Source organism: Rattus norvegicus, chromosome 7 (assembly GCF_021556685.1).
Source record: "Rattus norvegicus strain SHRSP/BbbUtx chromosome 7, alternate assembly SHRSP_T2T, whole genome shotgun sequence".
NCBI classification, from domain to species: domain Eukaryota; kingdom Metazoa; phylum Chordata; class Mammalia; order Rodentia; family Muridae; genus Rattus; species Rattus norvegicus.
In genome coordinates, this window is record NC_141540.1 from 116,710,793 (window position 1) to 116,722,855 (window position 12,063).

At 47.2% G+C, this 12,063-nt stretch overlaps 1 pseudogene; it reads right to left on the reverse strand.

The window, feature by feature from the left end:
* Positions 1 to 8,462: 8,462 nt before the first annotated feature.
* LOC148004852 (large ribosomal subunit protein eL19 pseudogene) lies at positions 8,463 to 9,010 on the reverse strand (annotated as a pseudogene).
* Positions 9,011 to 12,063: the final 3,053 nt, after the last annotated feature.

A 12,063-nucleotide genomic window follows, 5' to 3' on the forward strand; every position in this document is an offset into this window, starting at 1 on the left:
CTTCTCTTGTTTTCTTTTGTTTTTTCAACTTTTTGCTTTGTTTTTAGAGTCAGGGTCTCATATAGCCAAGGCTGGACTTGAACTTCTGATCCTCTGCCTCTGCCCAAATACAGGGGTTATGGGTGTGGGGACTAGGCATCGAGGTTTTTTTGCAACTATTTTTAAAAAAATAATAAATCTAAGGTTATTTCAAAATAAAAAATGAACCCCTTAACTGAATATTAACCTTTATATTTCCCAATAAGCATGGCTCTCAGGCTTCCAGATAGAAGCCAGATTTTTCTCCTTCATCCCTTCAAACTACTTTACAAATGTTCTCAAGGGAAATGTGTTGAATCTGAGAAACTGGAGCTGCGTTTTTTTACTATTAATTTCCAATTTAAAGCTCTAGGGCGATAAGATCTGGACACTTTGAATGGAAGCAGTGAACTGGAAGGTCACCACTGAGCTTCCTCTTCACAGACCTGACTGAGCCACCCAGGGGCATTTGGTCACCTGCACTGTGAGGACCTGAGGGGCCCACCTGACCAGTTTGTCTTGTTGATAAAACAAACTGCCCTCAGGGTCCTCAGTACTTGATCCCACCCCCTCAGGGCTGGGCTGGAAACACTGCTCATGCCAGCCAAGCACATCCTTAGGTGGTTTTAAGAAACCAAGCTCAGGCTAAAGCTGAGTGGAGAAGGGGGCTGGTGCTAGTTCTAGGTGCTGTGTAACTCAGCTGTACCTCCTGCCAGGCCCCAGGGGGTGCAGCTTAAGAAATCTGGGAAGGTGCCTCCTGGCACCTTCTTTTCTCTCCCAGGGCCCAGCCAGGTTGAGAAAGGGGTTGTGGTTGTCTTTTGGTACAGTGACTCAGGCAGAGAACAAGGATCCATTGAAAACACCCAAATGAACTGAAGTCAGGGATGGGGTGGGGGATGTTCATGGGAGGAGCATCCCATGTTGCATCCAAGGAACACCCAAGGAGAAGGATGTTGGCTTCACCACATACCTCATAAAAGGGCCTGTGTGGTCCATTAGCCTTAGTGGGAGAGTAAAGGTACAGGCAGGTTAGGGTAGAGGGTTGTACGAAACCAAAAGAGCTACATTGTTATTAAAGGAGCAATATTGTTATACATTGTTACTAAGTTTCCGTGCCTTACAAGGTAAGTTTGTTTCCTTAACCTAATGAATTCTGCAGAGTATTTTAACCGATGTTGAACTTGTAACCCTGTGAAGAATATCCACCCCCCCAACACCCCCCACCCCGTAGCCTTGTTAAACTCCCAAACGCTGTGATGTCGCCCCTTCCACCAGATATACTTTTGCACTTATCTAACCCACAGGCAGCCTTGAATCCTGAGTCCCCCTCACTTCTGTCCAGATGCTAACAGCCAATTCTCTTAACAGCTATTTTCCATCAACCCTAACCCTTCTCCAGTAAAAGGGATCTCAAGCCCTATGAAAGACCGCTCTCTGGAATCCCCAGGAGAGGCAGCTGTCTGGCCAACCTAAATAAAGCTTGCTTAATCAGACAATTGTACAAATATTTGTTTCTCAGGTCAAACAGTTGGTTTCTTTGGAATGTGAGGCAAAGTCATTTCATAGAGGAACAGTTACTTTAAGAACCATCTGGGCAGACATTCAGTGTTCAAGTACATTTGTTGGCATTGTCCCAAGGGGAGATAAGCTTGTAGCCTTAGTCCACAGGGATAGATGTCAGCTTCTGGACTAAGATGCTTAGGGCTCAGAGTAGAATGCCCCTGGGAGAGCTGTGACTGCAGCCTGCCCTCCCAGACAATAGCCTTCAGTGCCACAGTTTGCCACACTAACTCTCATAGCCTGCAGACCCATCTTCAGAGCATAGACCACCCAAGCAACATCATCATTAGTGAACTCCCAGAGTGCCTGACCTTGAAGAGTCTTGATTTAAGATTCTCTTGATTGGGGGCTGGAGAGGTGGCTCAGCGGTTAAGAACACTCACTGCTCTTCCAGAGATCCTGAGTTCAATTCCCAGCAACCACATGGTGGCTTACAGCCACCCGTAATGGGATCCGTGGCCCTCTTCTGGCACACGGGTGTATATGCAGATAGAGCACTCATACACATAAAAGAAAGATTCTCTTGATTGGCTATTATAAAACCCCACGAAACTGTTACCACATTGAACATGGGTGGTGCTTAGGGTAACTGGCAACTGCTCCTTGGCCATGGTCACTCACATTTGATTCCAGAATAAGCTAGGTAAGAGCTGCCCTTTGGCACTGATATCCTGGAGAATGGAAATAAAGTGCAGACTAATTACAAAATAAACTGGCCCCTGTTTATAGTCCAAGGGTGTGCCAACAGTTCATGTGGTCACCTCTAACACAACACTGGATAGAAGAGATAGACTATGCCACCACTGACCCAACAGCTTGCACTAGATGCCTGTGAAGAACAGCTGTGTGGCCAGAGGGTGAGCAGACCTTGGGGCCAGGGTCTGGGCTCCTTCCTGTACTGTCTCTGTCTTGCCCTCACCAATAGTAGCACTCGTATGGCTGAGGCTGTCTTGCTGCAATGATAAAAACAAAAGTTAATCTCAGACAGACTAAGCCCCAGCACCCATCCCTCAGTTTCTGAAATGGGCACATATGTGTGAAGCAACCAACACATGCTGTAGTCCTCACAGGGCTACACACCCACAGCTCAGAGCTAGTTTGGGTCAGGACAGGTAAACTTGTAGTTTCATGGTTCTGCTGCTCACCGGCCCTTGTGTCTTACCATTCTTCCTGTTTGTCAGGAGGGCCCCATAAACAGACTCAAGAAGAAATTTCTGTTAGCTCCTGTGGGTACACACAAGCCAGGGAAGGACCCACCTGGGGCCAGGCACTGAGGCTGGGGAAGTCACTGCCCTCTGCAGGCACACACAGGAGCCAGAACTAGCCAGGCTTCTGGAGAGCTCAATCCCAGGACACCTGCAGAGTTTAAATGACTGGCCACCATGCCCCACCCTGCAACTTCAGACCTATGGCCTCAATGTTGGCCTTCTTGTCTCCTTCCAGAAAGACTTGTTCCTTTTCAAAGCCCTGAATCTCTAGATTATAGAGACCTGCTCCCTCTTGTGTCCATGTCTGGAAAGAACGATGAATACCAACAGGACCTGTATGTATAACTGTGCCAGACACTCTCCCTTCCAGCTCATTAGCACTGAGGTCCTGTGCTGCTCCAAGAACCTGTGACACTGGGTCCCCAGCACCAGAGCATCTAGAACCCTGAGTTGACCTCAGCTTGGGTCTGGGCCTCCTTCATTAATGTCCCTTCCCCTCTCTGATTGAACTGGGTGGTGGGATCTGTCCTCTATGGGAAAGATCCCTGGTGAGAGGATGTCTGGTCCTTTTCATTGGTCCCATAGTCCTGAAAGTGTCTGGAGCCTTAAAGTGTGTTTTCTTCCCCTGGTTAAAATTTCTTCTTGTTGATTGGACACAAGCCAGGGTCATCTGGGAAACAGGCAACTTCTGTTGAGAAAATGCCTTCATTAGATTTGCCCATAAGCAAGTCTGTGAGGTATTTTCTTGTTTAAGGCTGACATGGGAGGACCCAGCCCACATGGGTGGTGCCACCCGAGGTGGGGTGTCCTTAGATGTATAAGAAAATAGTCTGAGCAAACCCTGAGGAGCAAGTCAGTAAGCAGCATTCCTCCGTGGTCTCTGCTTCAGTTATTGCCTTCAGGTTCCTGCCTTGGCTTCCCCTGAGGACTGTAATCTGTAAGCCAAGTAAACCCTTTCCTCGCCAGGATGATTTCGGTCTTGGGGTTTTACCTCAGCAATAGAAAACTGACTAAGACACTCCCTGTGGAGGAGCCTTATCTAACAAAGCTGTCATCTTACCAACCAGGGGGGTCTCGGTGCCTGTCCATGAGACCAGGTTACACACATGCACATGCATGTTCACACACACACACACGCACGCACACATGGCCCAGCTGAGAAAACATTGGTGCAACAGTCAGGAACCTGCCTCACAGTAAGCACTGTGTGCAATCTGAGGGTGAGTGTTCAGTTATCGGGCATTGAGGAGCCCTCTGTCCCAGGGTCTGACACACTACACTGCATGGGAACCATGATAGTCCAGGAAGGGGATAGGGATGGGAGGCAGGGGCTTGGCTTCTTCAGAGCATGCCCAGATCATGGCAAGTTCATATAGACAAGTTTATATGCCCTGTCCCTAAGCAAGCTAACATTCCTGCCCAGAAGACAGTAGCTCTCATCTGAGGGGCTACCTGAGGCACCTCTGCCCCCTCACACACCCTGTAGACGTGTAAATCCTTACCGTGTGAGGAGATGGCTCAGCATCCCTAGACTGCATAAGAAAGACTGTACCCAAATTGCATGTGTGGCGGTGGCACCATCAGGACATCATTTCCCCAGGGTTGAAGCAGCAAGGGTGGCCTGAAGGAGCAGTGTGGGATCCCAGGGGAGAGAGGTTTCTCTCTAGGGTCAGCTGGGCCCCCTTGGACTCCTACTGAGAATGCCCAGAGGTTCTTTCACATCCATCACAGGGCTCTGGAACTCCAACCCCCCAGCTGGTCCAAGATTCAGATGCCTAGGCTGAGTCCATAGCACTAGAAATGTCGGTCCCCACTTTCACTGCAGCTGGGGGTCCCCGAAGCAGTGTGCATGCTTCATGTTGCTGCCCACCTTTCTACCACACTGTGAGGCCCTTCTCCAATAACGCCTCACTGGTTTCCAGGTCACCCTGGGATCTGGATTCCTCCAACACTTCCCTGTGTCTGACCAGGCAGACAAAGAGCAGCTCTGCACTGAGTCTTTGCCTGAAACCCTACAACCCTTGATGATGCTGGTCAGCTCCCCGCCTCTTCCCAATTTGTAATGTGTTCCATGTTCCTCGAGGTGTCTTGTCTCAATTTCAGTAAAACGCACATATCAAAACACATGAGCGCTCTGGCACTGCTGTGACACCATTTCTACTGACTGCCTCCAGGGCTCTCCCGCCCTTCTGAATGAAAACTGCTTCCCGCCCTTGGCAATCACATTCCAGGAATGTAGCTTCTCTAAGGCCCTCCTATGGCTGGCATCACACAGGGCCGTCATTTTGTGACTCACCATAACGTTTTCAAGGTCCCTCCTTTTCCATGTGTCATATTTTCCTTCCTTCCTATGACTGGGTAGTATCCTGATCCATTTTGTGCTGCTATGACAGAGTACATGAGGCTAAGGCTCTGGAAAGAAAAGAGGCGTTTTGTTTTTTTTTTTCTTTTTTTTAGCTTACAATTCTGCAGGTTCAGGAGTGAGATGGCTGTGTCTGCCGGACATTAGCAGACTAGTTTCAGGAGAGGTAATCAAGAATCAATCCTCCAGACAGACCTGCCTTCCTACCAGGCTTCATGACTTACTGGTCCCACTGCCTGGCAGCATCTAAAACCAAGCTTCTAGCATTCAGAACTTTGAAGGACAGCCTTACCCACCACAGCATAACTTATGCATACACATCCTATATATGCATTCCTCCAGTGATGGGCATTTGGCTTACCTCCACCTTTTGTTGTGGCCACTACATACAAAGGTATGCACTGACTGTATACACAGGCGAATGCCTAGCCAATGCCCTGCTTTCAATTCTTTCGGGGCATAGAAGCAATTTGAATGATGTAATAATTCTTGTTAATTCCCCACCCCCTACAGCAGCTGCCCCATTTTCCTTTCCCTCCAACAACACAAAGCTTCCAATTTTTTCACCTCCTTACTTACGCCATCAGTTTTCACAGTGGCTATTCTAATGGGTGTTACTTGAAAGTCACATTTTCCAATTATATTACTTTCTGTGTCACTGGGAGCCAAGAGTCCCAATCAAGGTAGCTGAAGAGAGAAAAGGCCTGCTTTATTCAGTTACGGTGGCTCAGTCATCATGGTGGGAAAGGGCGTTGTGTAGTTGTGGTTGGTCAAGAAGCAAAGAAATGGGAACACACACTGCTAGTTTACCCGCTTTCTCTCTTATTCCATCAGAGTCCGTATCCCATGAGACGATGTGTAGACTTAGATTTTTCAAAACCTACTTTAATAAGGCTTTTTAAATGCTTTAACCTCCCTTCTAGCCCACCACCCACCACAGGTAGTGGAGAGAAAAGGTTAACAGCAAAGGAGGATGAGGACCTGCTATTTCTTTGGGGCGATTCTAATCTGCCTTGTCAGGATATCAGCAATTCAGTTCAGGAGTCAGCAGCAGTAGCTTAAGCCACTCTCAAACACCACTCAGGAATCAGCAACAGTTGTTAGATACAACAGAAACCAAGAGGCTCAGCCAATCAGCCCAAGTCTGCAGAAGCATCAAGAAGCTGCCACAGTATCCAGAGATGTCCTTTGAAGTGTGTCCCTCTACAAAATCACAACAAACGATGATCAGTGAAGAAGGCAAGGTGAGCCAATGCCACACTGTGTCGCCCACTGTCTATTGGGTTACACTTACACCTGTTCCCAACATCCCGTGTCCTCTCAAGCGTCTCCTCTAGCAAAACATCTCATGCCCTTTTCCAGGTAGCTTCCAGAAAAATACCACATGTCTGCTCTCAGCAAAACACAATGTGTCTGCCTTAACAAAACTTCCTCTGATAGGACAGTTTCCAGGTAAACATCACATGAAAGAACTGAATCTCTAAAGAACCCAAGCAATTGCACTTCAATGGTGACCTCCCCACACACACACATTCAGGCAGCTCTTGCAGACACATCCAGACGTGTACCTTCTGGGCGAGTCTAGATCCAGTCAAGCTGACAATGGAGATAAACCATCACGCTAACTACAAGCAATGCTAGGTGTCTTCTGGCTGCTTATTTGGTTACTCCTGCATGTTTCTTTGTTGATTTATTGTTGAGCAACGGCAGCTCTTTACATTGTATCAGTACCAACCTCCATTCAGACATGTGGTTTAGAAGTATCCCTTCACCGTGGATGGGTAAGCAGAGAAAAGAAGATGCTGATGCTGTACTGGGATAGCACTGAGACAAATGACCTCGATCTTCAGGCATGCATCTGGGCCTCCTTACAGAAGATCAACTGACTGGTCTGCTGACTGCTGATGTTCCCTCATGGAAGGAGAAGGAAAGCCATCACCCATGCTGGGTACAAACTCTCCACTGCTTTTACAGTCCTTGCTTACGCTCTTGAACTAAGCCCAATAAATTCATTGGCTCTTCAGGGGAAGTTTGGTGGACTCAAACTTTGGTTTGTAATGGAGACCTTAGAAGGTGGGTGGTAGATATTTCTAAACTTTTCCAGCCCCTGGGGAAAAATTGTAGAGCCATGTTGCTTCTTTCTCTGTCCTGCAGAAAGGAGCGACACACGACATTCTTCTCAAAGCAGTTTATTCAGGAACCTTTCAACATGCAAACAGGAATCTTTCTTTTCTTTTCTTCTCTCTCTCTCTCTCCCAGCCCCCGAGCACACTCCCTTATATCCTCCCTCAACTCAGCCTTCTCAGTCCAGACTGCGTAATCTCATTCATAGGTCCACGTCACATGGCCTGATTTTGCGTCATGGTGCGCCTGCACAGCTCTCACAATGGACACGGCTAGTTTCAGGTGTGTGAGGAAGTCAGGTGCTAGTCATGAGACTTAGCTGCAGTCCCGGGCGCATCTTGGGACTGTCACCACACCCACTCCCCACATCTCCCCCTTCTTTATGTTTTTGGCAGAGAGAATGCCTATCTTAGGTTGCCCCTGCAGCAATGCCCCTTACCCGTCATCAGGAGACAAACAGCTTACGCTCGATCCCGTCTTAGGTTGGTGACAGGCCCAGCTGCAGTCCTGGGCGCCATCTTGGGACTGCCGCTACACCTGCTCCCCACAGAGCCAGCAGGGAATGTTGTCTCTTTAAGATGCCTTTAAGTTAGTTATGTTAATTTTTTTAGTATGTATGTATGTATATATGCATGTATGCATGTATGTGTGCATGTATATATATATATATATATATATATATATATATATATATATATGAGTACCCAGAAGAGAGAAATAGATCACACTTTATAAATGATTATGAGCCACTGTATGGTTGCTAGGATTGAACTCAGGACCTCTGGAAGAGTAGACAGTACTCTTAACCAGTAAGACATCTCACCGGCCCCCAGTGATGTTAGTTTTTATATTAATGAGTTTATCAGGTTTCATCAACCTTTTATGAGAAGTACACTGAGTCATTTGCTTTCTTAGTGTTCAGGATGCTTCAAACTATGTCATGAACTTCTGACCTTGAAAGAATTTTTATTTCTTTCATATATGAACTATGACCTTGAACTTCTGATCCTTCTGCTGCAAATTTCCAATTGCTGGAATTATGGGCATGTGGGTTCTGGGGATGGTGCTCAAGGCTTTGGACATGCTAGGTGAGACTTCCATTTGCCATCCACGTGCCCAGTTCCTCCAAGTTTTAGTTAATGTTTTTCCCTCTTGAGCACAGCAATAACTAATTATACTCTTACATGATCTAATATTTTTAAAGGCTTGTTTTATTTTAATGACTGATCCACGTGAGGCCACAGCCTGCCCACTAAGTACAGACATGAGGGAAGCTTCACTTCTTGGTCTCCTCCTCCTCGGACAGAGTCTTGATGCTCTCCTCCTTGGCTTGGAGGCGCTCCTCCCGGCGCTTTCGTGCTTCCTTGGTCTTAGACCTTCGAGCCTCAGCCTGGTCAGCCAGGTGCTTCTTGCGGGCCTTGTCTGCCTTCAGTTTGTGGATCTGCTCCATGAGAATCCCCGCTTGCTTTTGAACACATTCCCTTTGACCTTCAGGTACAGGCTGTGATACATATGGCGGTCAATCTTCTTAGATTCCCGGTATCTCCTGAGAGGCCGGCACAGGATCCTGATCCTTCTCATCCAGGTCACCTTCTCGGCCATCCGAGAGTTGCAGTGCCCTTCCACTTCCCTATGCCCGTATGCCTGCCCTTCCGTCAGCCAAGGTGTTCTAGTATCGAGCCCGGGAATGGACAGTCACAGGCTTCCGGATGATCAGGCCATCTTTGATCAGCTTCCTGACAGGAGTTCACATTGGCGATTTCGTAGGTTTCTTTGGGGTCCAACCAGACCTTCTTTCTACCACAGCAGAGGACACTAGAGGCAAGCCTCTTCTGTAGCCTGAGCATGCTCATGGCTGGAGACACAGCAGCGAAAGGAAAGAGCTCATGATCTAATATTCTATTTTCGCATTTAAGTTCCTGGCGTAACATGGTAGGTAGCATCTTTTCTTTGGTAGGGCTTTTTGTTTTTGTTTGTTTGTGTTGGTTTTTACTTAGTTTTATAAAGGATCTCTTAATCTAACTCTAGGCTCTTCCAGAAGTGAATCTATAGACCAGGCTGGACCAACTTAAGGGAAGGTCTTGCGTCATTTCTTTACCTGCTTGCTTGTGTCTTGAGACAAGAGTTCATGTAATCCACTCTGGCCTTTGACAGTCTATGCACCCAACACTGAGCCTTGAATCCCCACTCTTCTGACCTATCTCCCAAAAGCCGGAAAGAGTTACTACCCTGATTCTCACTTGTAAGAAGTTTTTGTATAAGTTAATATTATCCTGCCTATTTGTTTTTAATGTGCACGATAGCGCTACTCTTAATGTTTAGATGATTTTTATTTCTTTGTATATGAGCATACTTGTGGATGCACATGCACACTGAGGCACGCATGGGGAGGTCAGAGGAAAACTTCATGGAGTTCATTCTTTTTCATTGTGTGGATCCAAGGACTGAACCCAGGTCATCAGGCTTGGCAGAAGCTGAGCCCTCTTGTTTAGTATTTGATTTTACTAGATTAGCCTGGTATTCTCTATGTAGCCCAGGCTAGACCCAAGCTCATAGTGACCCTCCTGCCTCAGCCTCCCAAATGCTAAGATTACAGGGATGTACTACTCAACTGAGCTTGGTGTTAACTCAGCGGTGCTTTTTCCTCAAGGGCCCCCAGGGATGTTTCTCTCCTAATCTATTGCCGGGGTGTCACTCACTCACCCCTCCTCTTCTTCATTCACATCCCTCTTAGTTTCTGGATTAGGCCTGTCTTGGTCACCTGCTACTTCTTATCAATCATCTTAAAAGTTGGTTTCTCTGCAGCTGTTCTTGTGTGAGAGCCACCCCTCTCATGCGCATGAGCCAGAGCAGGGCCAGTGTCCTGTGAATTAGAATGCGTCAGGGTCCCCAAAGAGGAGACAGCGTTGGGATGCAGCAGCGTTTGGATGCAGAGACTCAATTAATTGTTACCTGTGAAATATATCCCCCAACATCACTCACTGTCCCATTGTCTGAATTTCTATTTCCAGCCAATAGCCAGCAACAATGTGTCTCAGCATGCACCTCAGTGGCCAAGGTGACAGGGTCAAAGCCAGACTTAACTCTGGGTAATGGACTGGGTTCAGTCCTTCTTTTTTGTCCGCACTACAGAGATTAGATCTAGGACCTCATGCATGCTAGTTAAGTGACACCACTGAGTCACATCCCCCAATACTGAACTCAGTCGTTTGAGCCAGTGACCATTGTGACCACATCCCACATCAAGAGAAGCAGTGCACGAGTGTATACATACCCTCTTATACACCTTCACATACGTGTATATAAATATATACCACCATCGCATGCACACACTAGCACACACACGGAGGGGCAGAGGTTACTAGCTGACTGCTCTCCTTCCTCTCCTGTCGATCCTCTTGAAGAGAGGCTTAGAATGAAGGAGAAATCCTGGCAACCTGCCAGCCGCAGCTCCTGCTGGTGCACTCTGATGGGGAGAGGTCAGAGAGTCCTTATCCCAACAGGGTGGGCAGTCCATAAACAATGTTGACTTTACAAGGCGTGGCTTATCCTGTCAGGACCTCCTACATAATAATGGGAAATTAAAGAGAAAATCATCTCTCTGTGTCAGGGTGTTTCGTGGAAAGAGGGGCTGGGTCCAGGTTTCTGCATCTCACATGTGACCTTGGTAGTTCACAGGCCCATGCTGTGATAAGGGTTATTTTATTACCATCCAAGGGCCCTTTTCTTTCTGAGTCACATTTTAGTTTAGTTCAGAGTTAATACTACCTTGTGTATACAAATGGTACAAAACACCACCGCATGTATACAAATGGTATATAATAGCACCACGTGCATACAAATGGTGTATAATAAGTAGAGTGGCTTTTACAATATGAGGCAAACATCTGCTTATTATGTAGTTACACAGGTAGCTCGTTTCTCCCAATGGTAGGAACAATTAAGATTAACCACTCAAACCAGCCAAATAGTGCAGTAGATAAAGCCACCTCTGCCAAGCCTGATGGCCTGGGTTTGATCCCTGGGACTCACAGGATGAAGGAAGAGAACTGGTGTCTGAATGCCCTGCCCTTACCTCGAACACTCACAAAATTCACATAGTAAAGCTTATCTAACCTTTAAAATTATTTATGTGTGCCTGCCTGTCTACCTACACACCACGTGTATCCAGGCGTACTCAGAGACCAGAAGAGGCCATTGGAGTCCCTGAACTTGGGGTTACAGGTGGCATTAAGCTGCCAGATGTGAGGGCTGGGAATTGAACTCAGGTCCTCTGCAAGAGCAGTCAGTGATCTTGACCTCTGAGCATCTCTCCAATCCCAAACAATGAGTATCCTAGGCTGGCCTTAGACTTGTGGTCCTCCTGGCGACACCTCTTCAGCATATCCCACTGACACACACCACCATGACTGGCAGCAACAACAGTAACAAATAATCTGCAAAATCGGGGGTTGGGGATTTAGCTCAGTGGTAGAGCGTTTGCCTAGCAAGTGCAAGGCCCTGGGTTCGGTCCCCAGCTCCGAAAAAAAAAGAAAAAAAAATAATCTGCAAAATCTCTGAAACAGAAAAACCATTGTAGTTTAGCACTTCAAGGGGAATGGGCTGTAAAAGAGGTTAACTGAAGGGTGTGTGTCTGTGCACCACATGTTTGCCACCCCTGTGGATCGCCTAGTACTGGAATTATGGAAGGTAGTGAGCTGCTGTGTGGGTTCTGGGACTAGAACTTAGGTCTTCTGGAAGAGCAGCCAGGGCTCTTAACCACTGAGCTACCTCTCCAGCCCTGACCCTCGC